Raw genomic sequence first — 17,189 nt, 5'->3', positions numbered from 1 at the left:
AGAGAATCCGCAGTCTCCCTGACCCCTCTGTCACTCTGCAATTTATTTCATCAGAGAAACCCAGAACCCAATCCTCCCAAACAATATTGCTTTTCTTCTTTTCTATTCCATTTACAGCATGTTTCAGCCTCACGTTCAATAATGCTGCAGTTCTTCTTCACTGTCCACACTTTTGTGTTGCTTTTCAAATTTTTTCCATCTCAAATGCGCAGTTCCCGCTGATTGCCTCCACGCTGCGATTCGTAATGAGACACAGGTGTACGTGGTGTTTTGTAAATCTAGGAATATACACAGGTACACAGAGACGGGGGAGTTGTGTGTATGTATCTTTTTTACTTGCAAATCTACCAAAGCCTTAATGTATCTGGGGCCAACGCTTCAATAATGTGCTAAACTCCTGCCAGGCTCAGGCATCTACAAGCTCCCCCTTTTGCTCCGGGTGATTAAAATATCATCACAGCTTAAATTAGCACTTCATTAGCGGAAACCAGTTGTTTCACAATGGAGCAGACGGGACTCTCTGGAAAACAAAAAAATAATACAGGGTTTTAACAAATGAAAGAGCGGGGCATGAAATGGAATGTCACAATGATTAAATGAATGTGAAAACAAAGTGTCATAGGTGTAATAAATATGCTATAAAAAAGTGCCCAGAGCTGAAAAATGCACATGTACAAAAGGCAGAGGAGCAAAATCTAATCTGAAAAGATTTGACGTGTAGATATATAGAGTTAGAGGGAGAAAGAGGACGCCAAGGATCGTAAGAGTTGCTGTTAAGTGGAAAATGGAAAAGTGGGTGGCATGAGATTTCTTCACTGCTGGCTGCAATGATGCGTCTTTTTAGCGAACAGAGAGCTTCAGCCCAGTCCACAGCACGCCACTGAGCCCATCAGAAAAAAGCCTTTGGCCACATCCATAATCACTGCTTAATTATTTAGACTGAACAACTGCTCTCAAGGCTGCTTTGTTTTCTTTTCCATTGTAATCCTATTGCATATGTTTATTCTCTTCTTCTTCTGTCTGGTGCGAGAAACAAACAAAGCCCATATTTTTTTTGTTTAAATGACACGGTTTGCCAAGAGCAATAAGACAAGAGCGAATTCCCCGTAGTCAGCAGTCACAAGAGTTTGATTCCTCCTTAAAGGTCCCATATCATGCTCATTTTCAGGTTCATACTTGTATTTTGTGTTTCTACTAGAACATGTTTACATGCTTTAATGTTAAAATATTTGTTTTATTTTCCTCATTCTGTCTGCCTGAATATACCTGTATTTACCCTCTGTCTGAAACGCTCCGTTTTAGTGCATTTCAATGGAATTGCGTTGCTAGGAAACAGCTTGGGTCCATGTTTACTTCCTGTCAGCTGATGTTATTCAAATACACTGCAACCGGAAATAAAATGGGACACATTCAGAATGTTTAAGTTTAAAAACGTGTAATGGTCTAAATATTGTATATTTGTGACATCACAAATGGACAGAAATCGGCTTGTTTCAAATGCACAATTTCAGAATACGGGGTGTGTGTGTTGCTTCGTATATTGAGCGCTTTGATAGTTTAACAGTATTTATATAGCACTTGTTGCACCTGTTTTATAATATAAAAGACATGAAAATCTAATTTTTTACAATATGGGACCTTTAATTTGGCGCACATTTCTATCGGAGATTCCACGTCATAATGTTTAGTGTCTCACATCATGTAGGTGAATAAATGGTGAACAATTGTAGGTATTGTAGGTAAACTAAAGTGCATGTTCTACGTCTTTTTATCGCAAAATACCTGCTGTAACTTAACTGATTAGGGCCAGAGGTCTCTCACGCTAGAGAGGTTTCAACCCACAGAGAGCAGTGCAGCAGTTGTTTTCTGTCCTCTGCGATTCATAGTAGGATTACTTTTAAATACTCCGCACTACGCTGCTCAGGAGAATTTATTTGTGCTGTCCAAACTGGCTTGGCTGTTACTCAGTATTCTGAGCTTTTCCCCCCCCATTGTGACAGGCTTTACATAAGTGGTGCCTGAAACATGTTTTTTCTTTTTTTTTTAATGGCTTTGGAATAATAGTCAAAACAACGATCCAATAGGTTGTTAGAAAGTATCTTTTGAAGATTTATACACCATTTACAATGGCTTCATAGGGGTGATCCAATTATATATAAATACTTAAAGCTGAAGCAGTCGAAATAGGAGCAAATATGATTAAAAAAAAAGTTATTTTTATAAAACGGTCGCTACATCCTGACAGTCGTGTATGAGACAAAAATGAATGTAAAAAAAAATCATGTGCCTCTGTGTCCTACGGGGCTCCTACGACGGCATCTGCAAGATTTCATAGACCGAAGGAAAACAAGCAGTCAGAGCTGATCTGGAGTCTGCCGTCTCTGATCAGCTGTCAATCACTCGCGAACGCCGACCAAACGGTCAAACTAGGCAGCGCTGATCAAATATGAATCAATATTCTGTTACTGTAATGTCTATTTCTTACCTCAACCGTTTTAGCTCTGTCAGCACTGTTGCTACTGTTTGCACTGTTCATGCTGTTAGCACGGTTAGCTGTGAGCCACCGTCGCCATGTTGAGAGCCGTGTGCAGTAGGGATGTGACGGTGAGGAAATTTTCCAACGGGTTAATAAACTTGTGACAACACCCGGTGTTACCGATTACACCGGACACTTTACAAAAAAGATGGCATAACGTCGGGCGGCTGTGTGTCTGACCTCTCCGATGGAGCTTTCACTGTGGGGCCGCAGGAATCTACCTGGCGCTGCTCCGCAGCACACGCCGGTTGTGACCGCTCCGTCCTCCTTGCGGCGATTACCTCAATAACATTTTGGTTCCCTTATAGCATTGGGCTTAAATCTGAAATACTGCCAAATAGTTTGCTTTTCGCTTCGACACCAAATCTTTCGCCATCATCTTGCCTTTCAATACTCTCTCGTCCTGTGTGTGAAATCTGACTCCTACTACTCTGAGCTGAGACTTTGTACGGAGCAGACACATTCACTGTCAGTCTGTAGCGTCCGTTGTCCGACTTTGTATTGATAACACGGCGCTGATATGCTAATAAATTCACTAAATGGGTTTTATTTCTGTTAAAAAAAGCTAAACGGCGGTTTGGGGCGGTGGGTACGTAATGTAATTGATGTGTGCCCGACCACCGTGTAACACTGGTAACACTGACTACCATGACAAGCCTAGTGTGGAGGCAGTAGATGTGCTCTGTTCCGTATTGAGCACATTTAAAGACTTCCTTTTTATGTGCCGTCAATGGATGACTCCAAATATGCATGTGGAAACATAACTCCATTCAGTCAGTGTCTTCAGATAGAATGAGGCAATGGAAATAATTGGATTTACCAAGGAACATATTTCTTGCTGCTTTATCTTTTGCCAAACGCAGGGTCATCCAGCAAAAAAAAAGGTGAATCCTGGCTCAACTTTTGCCGGACCACATTCCTGATAAAAGCCATATTTCTACTATTTAGCTCATACAGAGGAAACAATAGAAATATGAAATGATTGTGCCTGCGATGACTCTCTAGAGTTATAAACTCCTGCCTATTATAAACCACATTGTAGGGTTTTGATTTTCCATTTTAAAAAATGGCACCACGTAGTACATAAAACCTGGATTTATCCTTTGTATTTCATATCGTAACTTATCTCACAAACAAACTTTTAAGCAGTTACTACCCAATAAAGGGGGGATACGATGATACAGCCAAAAAATGCTTAGATTTTGAAGTGTTAGTAAAGCCTAAGAGGCGTTATTCCAGCAGTCGAGAACTCCTCAGTTAAGAATTCAGCAAAGTCATTCAAAAATACAAAGCACTCAAGTACAAGAATGTTTTCAAAGAAAACCTCAAACTTGTTTTTTTTATTTTTTATGCTCTCCTATACTTGATTCGGAGTGCACCCTCTGTGTTCACAGTCCTCGTTTTTGTGCCAGATGGGCAATTAGAAATATGGTTACTGCATGCTGAGCAGCCACCCACACACTGGCTGCAACATTGCCACATGTGGTGAGATTACCTGTAATACCACTCATATTATATACCTCATTCAAGGTCCTTGTCGCTAAGCTTAAAAAACTTTCTGTGTATTGCATAAAACATCCAATAAGGAAGAGCAGCAGCAGCCGACATCTGTGATTTTGTTACAGCAGGTTTAAAGAGTTTAGTCACGACACCGTTATGTCTTATAGGAAGCTTCTACAAAGTCATGAAGGGGTCCAGTAATTCCAGTCTATCGTTGTACTTTAACTGGAACTGTATTCCTCTTCAGTTTGATACATATATTGTGTTAAAAAACTATTTTACAAGAATCTTTAACGTGTATCATTTAGATTGGCAATTTTTCCATCTGTTAGCGAGAAAAGCATCACCGTTACTCCCTCTTCTCTGTGTTGTAGAGGCTGTTCTCCCAAGAAGAACGACAGCATCCGTCGTTTCAGCAAGTGTCCCATATCAAGTGACAAAGTCCTGTAACGAGAGTAGTGTAATTATGACGGGAGCAAAGGAGGAAGTCAGTGACCTTATTAAAGACTGACAAAGTCTGAGTAGAGGTCGGGGTTTATAGACGGGTCAACGAAATGTCGGACTTTAACGCGTGAGACAGCGGTTTGTTTCCTGTTCACAACCGACATTTTCTTTTTTTTTTCAAACATCGACCCAATCATTACTATGAGTTTTATTATTGTCACCATGACAATGAAGCCCCCTTACCTCAGAGAAAGTCATTTTAACTCCAACCTTGATGTTTCATTAAAGGAACAGTGTGTAACACTTCTGGGGATCTATCAGCAGAAGTGGAATATAATATTCATTACTATGTTTTCATTAGTGTATAATCCCCTGAAACTAAGAATCGTTGTGTTTTTATTAGCTTAGAATGAGCCCTTCATATCTACATATGGAACGGGTCCTCTTCATGGAGTCCGCCATGTTGCTCCGCCATGTTTCTACAGTAGCACTGAACAGAGAAACACTGGCTCTAGAGAGAGACTTTTGTATTTTTATGTTACCTGAAAACCATCGTAGTTCTCCGACCCGCTTGTGAAACTGCGGCAACGTGTGCCTCAGAGTGGAAAACAGTGCTACCGCCAGCCGTCGACTGACTTCCGTTGCTCCTAAAGTAGTGTTATTATGGTAAGGACGGCCTCTGAGTGAGGCCAACAGCGTTACCACGGTTTTGCACTCGGCGGCTCACGTTACCGCAGTCTTGGAAAGGGAGGCGTGAGCGGAGGGGGACTCAGTTGGTTGCAATCTGCAACCACACCACTTGATACCGCCAAATCTTACATACTGTACCTTTAACCTTAACAAAGTACCTATTTTAACCCAAATCTTTCAAGATCTTTCCTTAAACCTAGTCGTCTTTGTGCTTAAACCTATAACCAAACCTTTACCATAGTGTTGTCGCATCATAAAACTAGTTTAAGTTTCAACAGTAATTCATAACGACCTAGACGACAAATGCTGTCTTCCTGCCGATGGGGCGGTCAGATCAGAAAACGCTAGTGCTGTTCTAGAGCGCATGGACATAATGACGTATTTCGTCTTTTAATTTGGAGGACCATTTTTATTGGTCTTTTCCTTCTTTTACACTAATTGGATGGGTTTAATTTCCCTGTGTTTTAAAGCATTGGTCCACAAATACACTGACACATGTTTTCCCAAATTAAATGTTTACTCAGGAGTTGTCTTTTGGCTTGAAATAGGAGTCACGAGGTGGCCTCGATAGTAAGGTAATGCTTTTAAAAAGTTGTTGTTTCTATGTTTGGATCTGGCTGGCTGTCTTATTACCTGGAAACTTCCTGGAAAATGAGTTTGCTTTTCATTAGAGTAGCAGAGAGGCTAGAATGGTGTCATCTTCATTCATCTGTGCTTCTCCCACTTGACCCTCCCTCCCCCGCCCTACCGAGAGGAAAAAAAAATCCTCATGACTGATGGACCTGCTGGCTATTTGGACATCTGTCTTCTCCTTCATAGCCCTGGCAGGGAGAGGTCTGGGTACAGTGTGACAGGCTTCCGCAACAGCGTGCACTAACACCGGGGTAGAAACATCTCTGTGGCCTATAAGCCTTAGAGATCAGCCATTAGTAGGTTGTCAATCTAGCAAGCGCTAACAGTCTTCTGGGCAGCTAAGAGGGAGATTCAGCCCATGGCTTCCAACAAGGAGGTAGATGTGAGATCATTACAGTCCAGATAAATTTAGCTTGTGCAAGGGATATTGTGTCTGGTGGCTCGCTGGTGCTGAATATGGCACAATTATTGCAGTTATGTGGATAATGGAGTCAAATCTGCACAGTATAAAAGTACATTTTTACCTGACAGCGGTATTCCCAGCAGGCTGCGAGTTACAAACTTTTGTAATATTTGACATTGAGGAACACGTGTTCAGCAGTAATGAGATACTGGATGGCATGAATGTTAGAATATTGCTCCTTAATTCTCCTTACAAGAAGTCATTAAGGAAGTTGATGCACAATAAATTAGGTTCTTAGTATGCTTTGCACAGTAAAGGCTTTGTGGCTAATAAGGTGTTACTATCATAAAAAAAACATATCCTACTGTACCGTAAGACTTTCTAAAAATAATTTAGGACTTATGACAAAGTATGCAAAGAGGTGTTAGTTAAGCAAGAATAACTCCAAATACAGAGACACGTCTTTTTACTGAACGATAAGAAACCTCAGTATTCTTTCTCAAATAAATGACATCATGTCGTCACACATCAGCAGTTTTAGCCTTTTTCTTGCCAAGGTATTCTACCTCTTTGGGATTAACTACTTCTTCCAAGTATTCCTTTCACATATATCTTGTATATTTGTTTCAGTTTTCTTCCAAGTGTCTAAACTACGGCTGTCAATCGAGTGAAATATTAAATCAAGATTAATCCCATGATTGTCCATATTGATCGCAAATTAATCGCACATTTTTTATCTGTTCAAAATGTACCTCAAAGGGAGATTTGTCAAGTATTTAATACTCCTATCAACGTGGGAGTGGACAAATATGCTTGCTTTTTGCAAATGTATGTATATATTTGCTATTGGAAATCAATGAACAACACAAAACAATGAGAAATATTGTCCAGAAACCCTCACAGGTACTGCCTTTAGCATTAAAAATATGCTCAAATCATAACAAGTCAAACTCCAGCCCATCAGGCAACAGCAGCTGTCAGTGTGTCAGTGTGCTGACTTGACTATGACTTGCCCCAAACTGCATGTGATTATCATAAAGTGGGCATGTCTGTAAAGGGGAGACTCGTGGGTACCCATAGAACCCATTTTCATTCACATATCTTGAGGTCAGAGGTCAAGGGACCCGTTTGAAAATAGCCATGACAGTTTTTCCTCGTCAAAATTTTTTTGCTGCGTTATTTAACCTCCTATGCGTCAAGATAGCATGACGTGTTTGGTAAAAATGGATTCCTTAGGTTTTTCTAGTTTCATATGATACCTGTGTCTTCACTCTAGTCTTAAAACTGAGCCCACCACAACCTCCGAAAGATCGATTGCATTAATGCGTTAAAGAAACTAGTGGCGTTAAAACGAATTAACGCGTTAATTATGGCATCAACTGTGACAGCCCTCGTCCAAACACTAGATTGCAAATATCAAAGTCAAACTTTTGTGTATTTGCATATTTGAAGGATTTCCTAAACAATTTTGGTTGTCAAAAGTATCTATTTTATAGTAAAAAAAATCAGCGTAATATTTTTTATAACTGAGATGAAGAACTGAAGAATAAAGAGCACACCATTTAGCATCTAAACTGACCAATGTTGACATGTGCAGGTACGGTTGAAAGCTGTTCAATACGCTACAGCTGACTAGCTTATAGTTATCCAGCCAGGTCGGCAGAATTTGTTTGGCCTAGTGGGGAGAAGTCCGTCTTGGATGCATTCACGCATTATTCCAAAATAGTTAGACCCCCACTGCTGACGGAGCATGTAATTAAAAGAGCAAAAATATGTATGCTGTTGCAGAAACGAACCGTCTACTTTAAGTTGGACTTCAAGAGTTTGATTCCAGTCTTCATCAATAAAACCTTCATACGTCTGTTAAACTGCCGTCCTGTCGGCTCTGCCTGGGGCGCACATTCCCTGAATTTATTTGTCTGAAAGGTGATGTAGAATCAGAACAACCTCATTTTAGCTCTAATACCTGCTATACCGAATGCCCCAAGAAGTCTGTTTGCTCACCAGGTCTCTGTCATCACCGACGATCGACAGCGAAATGGAAGATAGTGAGCTCTAAATCTGTACTTTCCTGTTCAGAAGGTATTTAATGGCTTTGAAATACAGGATATTTCGGTTTTGAATGTGATTGTCTGGTACACATGATGCTCTTCAAGTCACATTTTTCACATTTCTTAAATAATTTATCGACCTTCCTTTCTTGCCAATTTTGCTTTCTTTCCAGTCTGTTTGCCTCTTCTTTTTAATCCTCCTCTGTTCTTTTAGTTTGCCAACAGTAGCACTTCCCCTCTGGAGATAAGGATATTTAAAATATGCATCCTACCAACACTCTGCTTGTCATCACCCCAGCCACACGCACAAACACAGGCTGCACATTTCATCAGACAGGTGTACCCAGTGCAACAGTGATGGTTCATTCATGACCGGCATGCTCATAACATCGTTTTTAATCCCCAGTACTTGTGCACCATGGAAAGCCGTCGTATACCTAAAAAAATCCACATGAAATACTCTGCTCGCTTTGGTGTGTTTGATGAAGCCTTGACTGAGAGAACATATGCGGGTACACACCGGAAAAATCCAGTCCGTCCTTACATAGTGGATCACAGATATAGGCTGACAATGATTTTGTTTTAAGGGGCAATTAAGCAACCATAAAAAGGTGTGAATAAGTCTCCGAATATACTGATAAACCAAGTTGAAGGGAAGTTTCTAATTAAAAGCTACGACCAATAGAATTATAGAATGAAACGACTTCAATGATCCCTCGAGTATTTTATGTCTACTGTCGCAAAGGCAACTTGTCACGTGTCACCGCCACTTCCAGGCTAATGACTCTGTAATGGCTCCATTTATCCATTTAGCCTCATTGAGTTCTATGCAATGCTGGACCCGCCAGGTTCTTTGCCCGCTGGTGGATGCTTCAAACACTTGACTGCAAGTGTGGACCATTGGATAGCTAGTGGAGTCGCAAAGCTGTCTGTGACCGCAATGGATTAAGCGTTGTGTCAAAATCAATTCAGAAGTCATCTTTTTAACATGCTTCATCTTTGAACTACAATCAAGATTTTAAATAAATATATATAAATGTTCGTTGCTGTCACATACTATATATTCATCAAATGTTGGATTATTAGATGGGAAATGGGAAACTTGTAGGAAATTACATTCAGCCTCCTTTGATAACTTTCTTTGTGATGTTAAATAATACATCGGGGTGCATTGAAATGTATAAATCTGTAAAATACAGCATGTCTTTTTCATCATATCATGTTGTATCATGTCAATGCAGCAGTGTGTCTCCGCACTGCATTTCTGAAACCAATTACTTTGACTTTCGGGAGGAAGGGGAAACCTGAATGTGACAAAGACATTGGCGGGTTCAGCTAAATTAAACTGACATAGTGCCACCCATCCGTCGTTCATCAGGTTATATACTGTGTTGTGTCACTAAATCAGCATGAGGCCTCCAAACTATGGCACAACTTTTAAACTTCAAAGGAAAAAAAGTGCCTTACATTTTATGCAACCTTAGTTAACCTCACCAAAAATGGTTTGAGGCAAAGTTTTCAGCTGCTACACCACCAGCTTAGTATTAAGTTGATCATTCATCCATATGTTTAATTGAGGTTCTTTAAATAAAAATACAGCACAGCTATGAAATAAAGTATCTTTAGTATAGTATCAAAGGAAGGAACAGGTGGTACTAAGTTTAGACGTAGAAGGATATATAATTACCTGAGGAGGATTTGTTTGTTTGTCATTTTCGTCATGTTTTACTGTAACACTGAAGTAAATATTTAATAGCAAGTGACAGTGTGCATCATCATTTTTACATACTAAGGTGGCTAAAAAACTGATTTGTCCAGGCCATACTCTCACCCTGTCAAACACACACTTTGGAAGTTCTTGTTCAGACTACCAACCCAAATCCGTTTTTTGGCATATCCAGATTGTATTCAGATTGATTTAAGAAAATCTGGACAGCAAAAAAAACACATTTTGGAGGTGGTTTGAAATGTGATTCCAATCAGATTTCTACAGATGCGTCTCAGTCCAGACACTCTGGCCGTTCAAATCGGATTTCAAAGTCCAAATTGTCATCAAAGGTCCTGCGGACTACATGTTCCCACCAGTCAGTACTTTGCGGATGACACTACACCTCCATTTTTTCATGCCTCAGCGCTGGAAAGCCGCGTCAAGAGCAAAGCTGTGTAGTTACTGACTCCTACGTCGTTACCACAGCAACCCACGCAGATAGGTTTGTGATGTCTGGATGAACCGATCCGATCACTTGCAAATAACAATACGGACAGTCATTCTCGTAGATGTGATTCGAGAAACAAATCGGATTTGCCTGCAGTCTGAACATAGCCTAACTAAACATTGCGGTAATATTGTTGCTATTATTATTACTATTAGTATAACTAGTAGTTTTAGTATGACCACTAGTAGTAGTAGTTGTAATAGTAGTTTATTGTTAAGGGTTTATCCAAATAACAGCAAAAACACAACCTCCCTCCAAAAAAAAGAAAAAAAGAAACAAACAAAAACCATCCTGTTAAGAACTTTAGATGGCTCAAAGCCTATATATTGATTCTAGTAGTTGAGTGCAGCATTGTCATGCTTTTCCAAAAGGTGAAGAGTAGAAACTTAAGAATAGTAATCACACAAGGTATGTGGGCTTTTGCTGTGAGTTAGACTTCACTTTAGAATGAAGACAGAAATTTTACTCCCACAAGAACTGAAATATGCTGGGGTTTTTATTAATGCCTCTAGTTTAGTTTTCCCATTATATGGGTTTAAATTATTTAAAACTGTAATTGAGGCAGAAAGTCTTGTTATAAGATTGCCACCTCGCAAGCTCGACATCCTAAGTAAAGCAAGTGGTTTGTAATGAATAAGCTGCTAACCGGCTAGTAACATGAGTATCATTACGCAACAAATGAATGATGGATGTATGATTCATAAATTGCCTAAAATGATGACCGGTGTTTATATAACTTACATGTGCAACTGTGTGCCAAGTATTAATCATGCAAGCACGTCTTGTATAAGATCAAAGACACAAAAGCATGTGTACAATGCTGAGGTGTCCTGATCAAGGGAGATTTTAGTTGATATATTTGTGAATTAATGTCTAACGCAGTAGAAAAAGAATACAACACAGTATAGGCTTCAGGTCTAAATAGTTCCCATCAACATGTTTTAAATGATTCCCCAACATTATGCTTGTAACATGCATCAATAAGTTTCCAAATCTTTTGTACTATTGTTAGACCAATATTGTTTTCAAGATGCCCCAGCGCCGTAGCCAGGGTTTTAGCAAAAACAATGGGTCCCAGTGCAATTCCACCACCCTAACAAATTGTACCAAAAAGCTATTAATATTCAATTTTTTTCCATATTTTTTTTGTAGTAATTTAACTGTACATTTTGTCTGAATGTTTTTTCTAAGCCTTCCCTTCAATGCCAAAAATGTAATTCTGGTGAAGAAATACAGAATCCTTTCTATACTAATTCTATATCCAAAACAGTCAAATTAAAGAACATGGACTCTAGAAATATATAATTCATTCTTAAAAACTCACAGAAATGTGTGTGTGTGTGACTGTAGAATGTATACTTCTAATCAGGTCGTTAAAACCTCCAAACCTCAAGAAACAATGCAAAAACTACGGCCCTGCCACTCAGTCAACAAGTACGTTTTTGGTCTGTTTGTCCCTTTGTGAGTAGGCCTTTTTTCACAGAAGACATTTTGACATGTCACAGTAGGAAAAGTACAGGAGTGAATGATAAAATTAATGATGGCTCAACTCCATTTAGCTGCTTTCAGTTTCATGGTCCTGGTATTGGCTTCACTATCACACTGTCATGGCTTAGAGGGATAGTTGAATAGAACAAAGCCCTCGTTAATGTTATTAATAACACCTGTGCTTTTCCTACTGTGACAAGTCAAAATGTCTGCTGTAAAGACAGGCCTATAGACATAACATTGTGTTTCAGCACCATGGACAGCAACCACCAGTACTCAATGCTTCGTCCAAAATTGCATACTATGCATTACATATAATAAGTGTACTATTGTTCAACATACTTTTGTTTGAATAAACAGTAGCATATATCTTTTCGGTCGCACTGACCAGTAATTTAGGTCGTCACTGCTTCCTTGCTGGTTGCAAGACGCATAACCATAGTAACCCTTGCCAACCTCATGTGACCAAACAACGATTTGTAAGAATCTTGGAGTCTGAACTATCTATACACAGTATGCCTATATAGCAAAACGGAATCTTATACTTACAGGTCCCATATTGTAAAAAGTGAGATTTTCAGGTATTTTACATTATGACGCAGGTTTAAGTGCTATATAAATACTGTTAAACTATCGAGACGCTCAATATACGGAGAAATACACGCAGCCCGTATTCAGAAATTGTGCGTTTGAAACAAGCCGTTATGATTTCTGTCCATTTGTGATGTCAAAAAAATATACAATATTTAGACCATTTCACAGTTTTAAACGTAAACATTCTAAACGTGTCCCAGTATATTTCCTGTTGCAGTGTATGTAAATAACATCAGCTGACAGGAAGTAAACATGGACCCAAACTGTTGCCTAGCAACGCAATTCCGTTGCAACTCCCTTGAAATGCACTAAAACAGAGCGTTTCAGACAGAGGGTGAATACAGGTATATTCAGACAGACAGTATGAGAACAATAAAGTGTTTTTTGAACATTACAGCGTGTAAACATGTTCTAATAGAAACACAAAATAGAAGTATGAACCTGAAAATGAGCATGATATGGGACCTTAATTAATATTAAGCGTTACAGAGCTGTCCATTGACGTCTGTTACAAACGTAGTCACTACCGCGTTGCATTTTGGAATATTTATGCCGTAGCGTCCAGCATTTGCATAATATAATATTTCACTAGAAGCAGTATGTCATTTGTGTACTATCGGTGTCATACTATGGTTTCGGAAATACTACAAAATCTGTTTTAGCGTACTAAATAGCATCTTAGTATGGAATTTCGGACGCAACCAGGTTGTTTTTTCAGCACCATGGACAGCAACGACCACAATTTTACCATTTAGTAAAATGGTTAGAGCACCTTGGACAGCAACTAATAGTACTTCACTTAGGTTGTGTTTCAGCACCATGGACAGCAACCACCAGTACTCAATGCTACGTCCAAAATTGCATACTATGCACATACTCAATAAATGTACTTTGGTTCAACATACTTTTTCTTTGAATAAACAGTAGTATATATCTTTTCGGACGCACTGAGCAGTAATTTACATCGGTTTCGGACATACTATAAAATCTGTTTTAGCTTACTAAATAGCATCTTAGTATGAAATTTCAGACACAACCAGGTTGTGTTTCAGCACCATGGACAGCAACGACCAGACTTTTACCATTTTAATTACGTTAGAGTACCTTGGACAGCAACTACTAATACTTAACATAGGTTGTGTTTCAGCACCATGGACAGCAACCACCAGTGTTTCATTCACTTTTAGGATAGAGTTAAACAGACTCCACACAGAGCCTGGGCTATGGGGGGATTTTTTAGAAGAGAGTTTCACTGAGAGTCATTCCAAGTTTACATTAACACAGTGATACAGTCACGTTGTATTTTATGCAAAGTACACAGCCTACACGTGGCACAGTGTGGCAACCTTCCGTGCCACTCACCGCCTTCTCACTTTGTTGCAGTTTCTCCAAATCTCTCCTAACCTGAATCATAAATCCTATCTGCCCTTGTCCCCAACTTTGCCCCCCCTTAATTAGTCAAGCTATCTATCCCTGGTGGGTTAACCTGCAGCCTAAATGTTTTTAGCCATGATCAGAAAACAAAGTCACGACACGGCTTCTTATCCTCATCCACCCTCAGCTCCGTCGCCTTCCGCCTCATCCAGTCCAGACCCACCCCTTACTGTCTGCCATGACCGTCCTCTACAATACGAGACTGTATTCTTTGTACCTCCCCTTTCTCGCCCCTCAGTCTAGTGCATCCCAGCCTCCACCTTCCTAGAGATATCCATCCCACACCTCTCCACCCGCAAACGGCTCCTACGGTGAGAGGGGGGATAAAAAAAAAAAGAAAAGAAGAGAGAACAGAACAGTTTCAAACACGTCGGCATAAATCTCCCATCCAGAGCTCTCTCTCCCTTTTTCTCTCCTCTCCTCCTTCCCCTTCCTGACGGACTTCATCACTTTATTTCCTTTCTGCGCGCCAATGCCCGAGACCACGCCGAAACGGAGGATTTTTTCCCCTTGAGCATGAAAAGGATTGCCAAATCATCCGCAATCCAACATCACCGACTGAGCCACCACCAGCATGAGCACTGGATACATATGCTCCAGCAGAAGTTGTTGGCTCGACAACTAACAAATCTTGGACCACAAATACAGCAAAGAGGGGAGAGTCAGTTTTAGGTAAGTACGGTTACATCCCGGGCTTGGACCTCTAACATTAGATGAGGGTTTCTCATATATATATATAAATATATATATATATATATTTTTCTGTCCATCAGTGACCACGAGGTAGTGGTCGTGGGTAGGCAGGGCTATATTGTGGCACAATTATGGCGATGTTGCGTGGTCAGCATGTTACTGATGTGGCCGGTGTGGTGTCCTTTTTTTTTTTTTTTTTGGAGGATGGAGGCAATTTGTTCCTCTTCTTCTCACTGTGAAGCGAAATTATCGGTGTTGCAAAGGACCTTTTCTTTAAGCTCCGCCCGGACTAGAATGTCGACGGAGGCAGTTATAAAAAAATAATAATCATGACTCTCATAAAATCTTATAAACCCATCATCTCCAAAACATTATGCAAATGAGTTATCCTCTCTCGATCAGGTGCACTCGACTGCATTTCTCTGTCCGGCACGCTGTTGAGACAGCATCTTCCCGCGGTGATGCTGCAGAAGAAGTGCGGATAGAAAGGAGCATAAAAACACTGATGTGGAGAAACAATGATCTCAGAGATTTTTTGGGGGGGCTCGCATATTATTACGCAGACCGACCTGCCGAGGCTTCAAAGAAGGCATTACAGAGGGGTTGGTGTGCGGGTGGGGAGGGCATCATCCAGAGTGAAGGTGCATTAGCAGGCCTGCAGATCACTGTGCACTCAATATTTGTATTCAAGCTAATTCTGTTTGAAATCCATCAATTCATCCCGGAAACTGCATGATCCATTAACTAAAAGTGTGCGTGTGAGTGTGCCATCCCAGCTTGGATATTGGATATGGAATATGTCATGCTTCCTGTTATTATTCTTCTTGTAGAATCCGTTTGTTGGATGAATTACAGCCCATAATGAATTCTGTGAAAGCAGATAGTCAGCTGGATCTGTGTGTGTGTGTGTGTGTGTGTGTGTGTGTGTCTGTGTGTGTACGTGCTGGTCTGTGTCGTACGTGGCGTGCAAAGCAAAAAAAAAAAAGCAAGCACGCACATGCTTGTTTTATTGTATGTGTGCGTTTGTGCGTGCGTGTGCTTGCGCATGTGTGTGTCACCAGCAGTGAGGCAAAGTTGCCGTTCCGTGTTTTCCCCTCGCGTTGCCTTTGATTGCTGTTCCGCTGACTAACTGCGAGGGGAGCTCCTGCTCTTTTACTCCGGGTGGTGGGTGTCATTAATGTGGCTAAAGGCGAGATAACTGTGTGTGATACTGATACCAACTCGATGAAATTAGAGAAGCGCTGCTTCTGTTTGAAATCGGTCCGGAAGCGTTTATCTGCACTTCCATGACTGCCACTGCAGTTTTTTGGTTTGTCATTGTTTTTTTCTTTTGGAAGTCCTAATTAGCTCCATTCATGTAGTATTAACAAATATATACAGAAAAAAATGCACCATATACATTTATGACACAAATCTCATTTTAAACAAAATATATGAATAGGCCACAATGAAAAATACAAGATCTCTATGTAACTGTGTAGCTTAATACTAATCCTGCATTCTGAATGTGAACTTAAAGTTAAAGCTGCAGTGGGTAGAAATGAAGCAAATATGATTAAAACAAATATTTTTCGATCACTATATCCTGACAGTAGTGCATGAGACAGGTAATCTGAAAAAGAAACGTGCCTCTGTGTCCTCAGGTGCTCCCTAACGGCATCTGCAAGATTTCACAGACCGGAGGAAAACAAGCAGTAAGAGACGAGCTGGAGTCTTGCCGTTTATGAGCAGCTGTCAATCACTCCCCGATCAAACGGTCGAACTAGGCAGCACTGATCAAATATGAATCAATATTCTGTTATGTTAATGCCTTATTCTCGCCTCAAATCTTTTCAGTAACATCTTGTAGTGTACTGTTTAGCTGGAAAATGAGAAAGTTTGTGACCCGGCTGCCATGTTAAGATCAAGTTGAGGAAGCACCGCCCACCAGCCGGGGCAAACTTTCTATAGGCATTACAGTAACAGAATATTAACTCATATTTAAATCAGCGCTGCCTAGTTTGACCGTTTGATCGAAGTTCGCGAGTGATTTACAGCTGCCTCTGTTGAATGAACAACCGATAGGAACGCTCTCTCTCTCCGAAATGACCTGTGATTGGCCAAAGTCTAGTCTAGATTTTCTAATGCCTGAGAACAGAGCCATGAGGAGGTGCAGAAGTCTAGTTTTCTCTCAGAACACTTGAATTACAATATGCTGAAAGGTTATTATGGAATTTTTTTTCCCAATGATGCCAAAAACATTCTGCCTACTGTGGCTTTAATGTTTGAAATTTACATTATATTGACAGCATGTCAGTATTGTTCATGCTTTCGTCTCCAACGGTGCACTTTGCAGTGCATAAAATTGCACTGGCAGCGGAAATTGCAGGAAAAAAAGCAGCTTTTTTTTTTCCCAGTATGCCTCATTCAATCTGGTGGCCTTTTCAATGGCAAAGCGCTGGCAACATGTAATCATTTTCAGAGGGAAGGCATTCCACATCGCATTGCCAAAATGAAAATGCCAGCAG

General features: G+C 40.3%; 1 protein-coding gene across 2 annotated transcripts in view; it reads left to right on the top strand.

Moving 5' to 3' along the window:
* Positions 1-17,189, top strand: part of brinp1 (bone morphogenetic protein/retinoic acid inducible neural-specific 1) — a 220,532-nt gene that overhangs the window by 34,842 nt on the left and 168,501 nt on the right. The window contains exon 1 of one of the 2 annotated variants that reach the window (XM_037752820.1): positions 14,225-14,661. The exons of the other annotated variant lie outside the window; for it this stretch is intronic. The gene's annotated coding sequence lies outside the window, so the exon portion shown is untranslated. Of the gene's footprint in view, positions 1-14,224; positions 14,662-17,189 lie in introns of those variants that run through there. 2 annotated transcript variants of the gene reach the window in all.

Source organism: Sebastes umbrosus, chromosome 19 (genome assembly GCF_015220745.1).
Source record: "Sebastes umbrosus isolate fSebUmb1 chromosome 19, fSebUmb1.pri, whole genome shotgun sequence".
In the NCBI taxonomy this organism is placed as follows: Eukaryota; Metazoa; Chordata; class Actinopteri; order Perciformes; family Sebastidae; genus Sebastes; species Sebastes umbrosus.
Note: the sequence above shows the minus strand (reverse complement) of the source record. Positions and strands in the feature narration are given on the sequence as shown.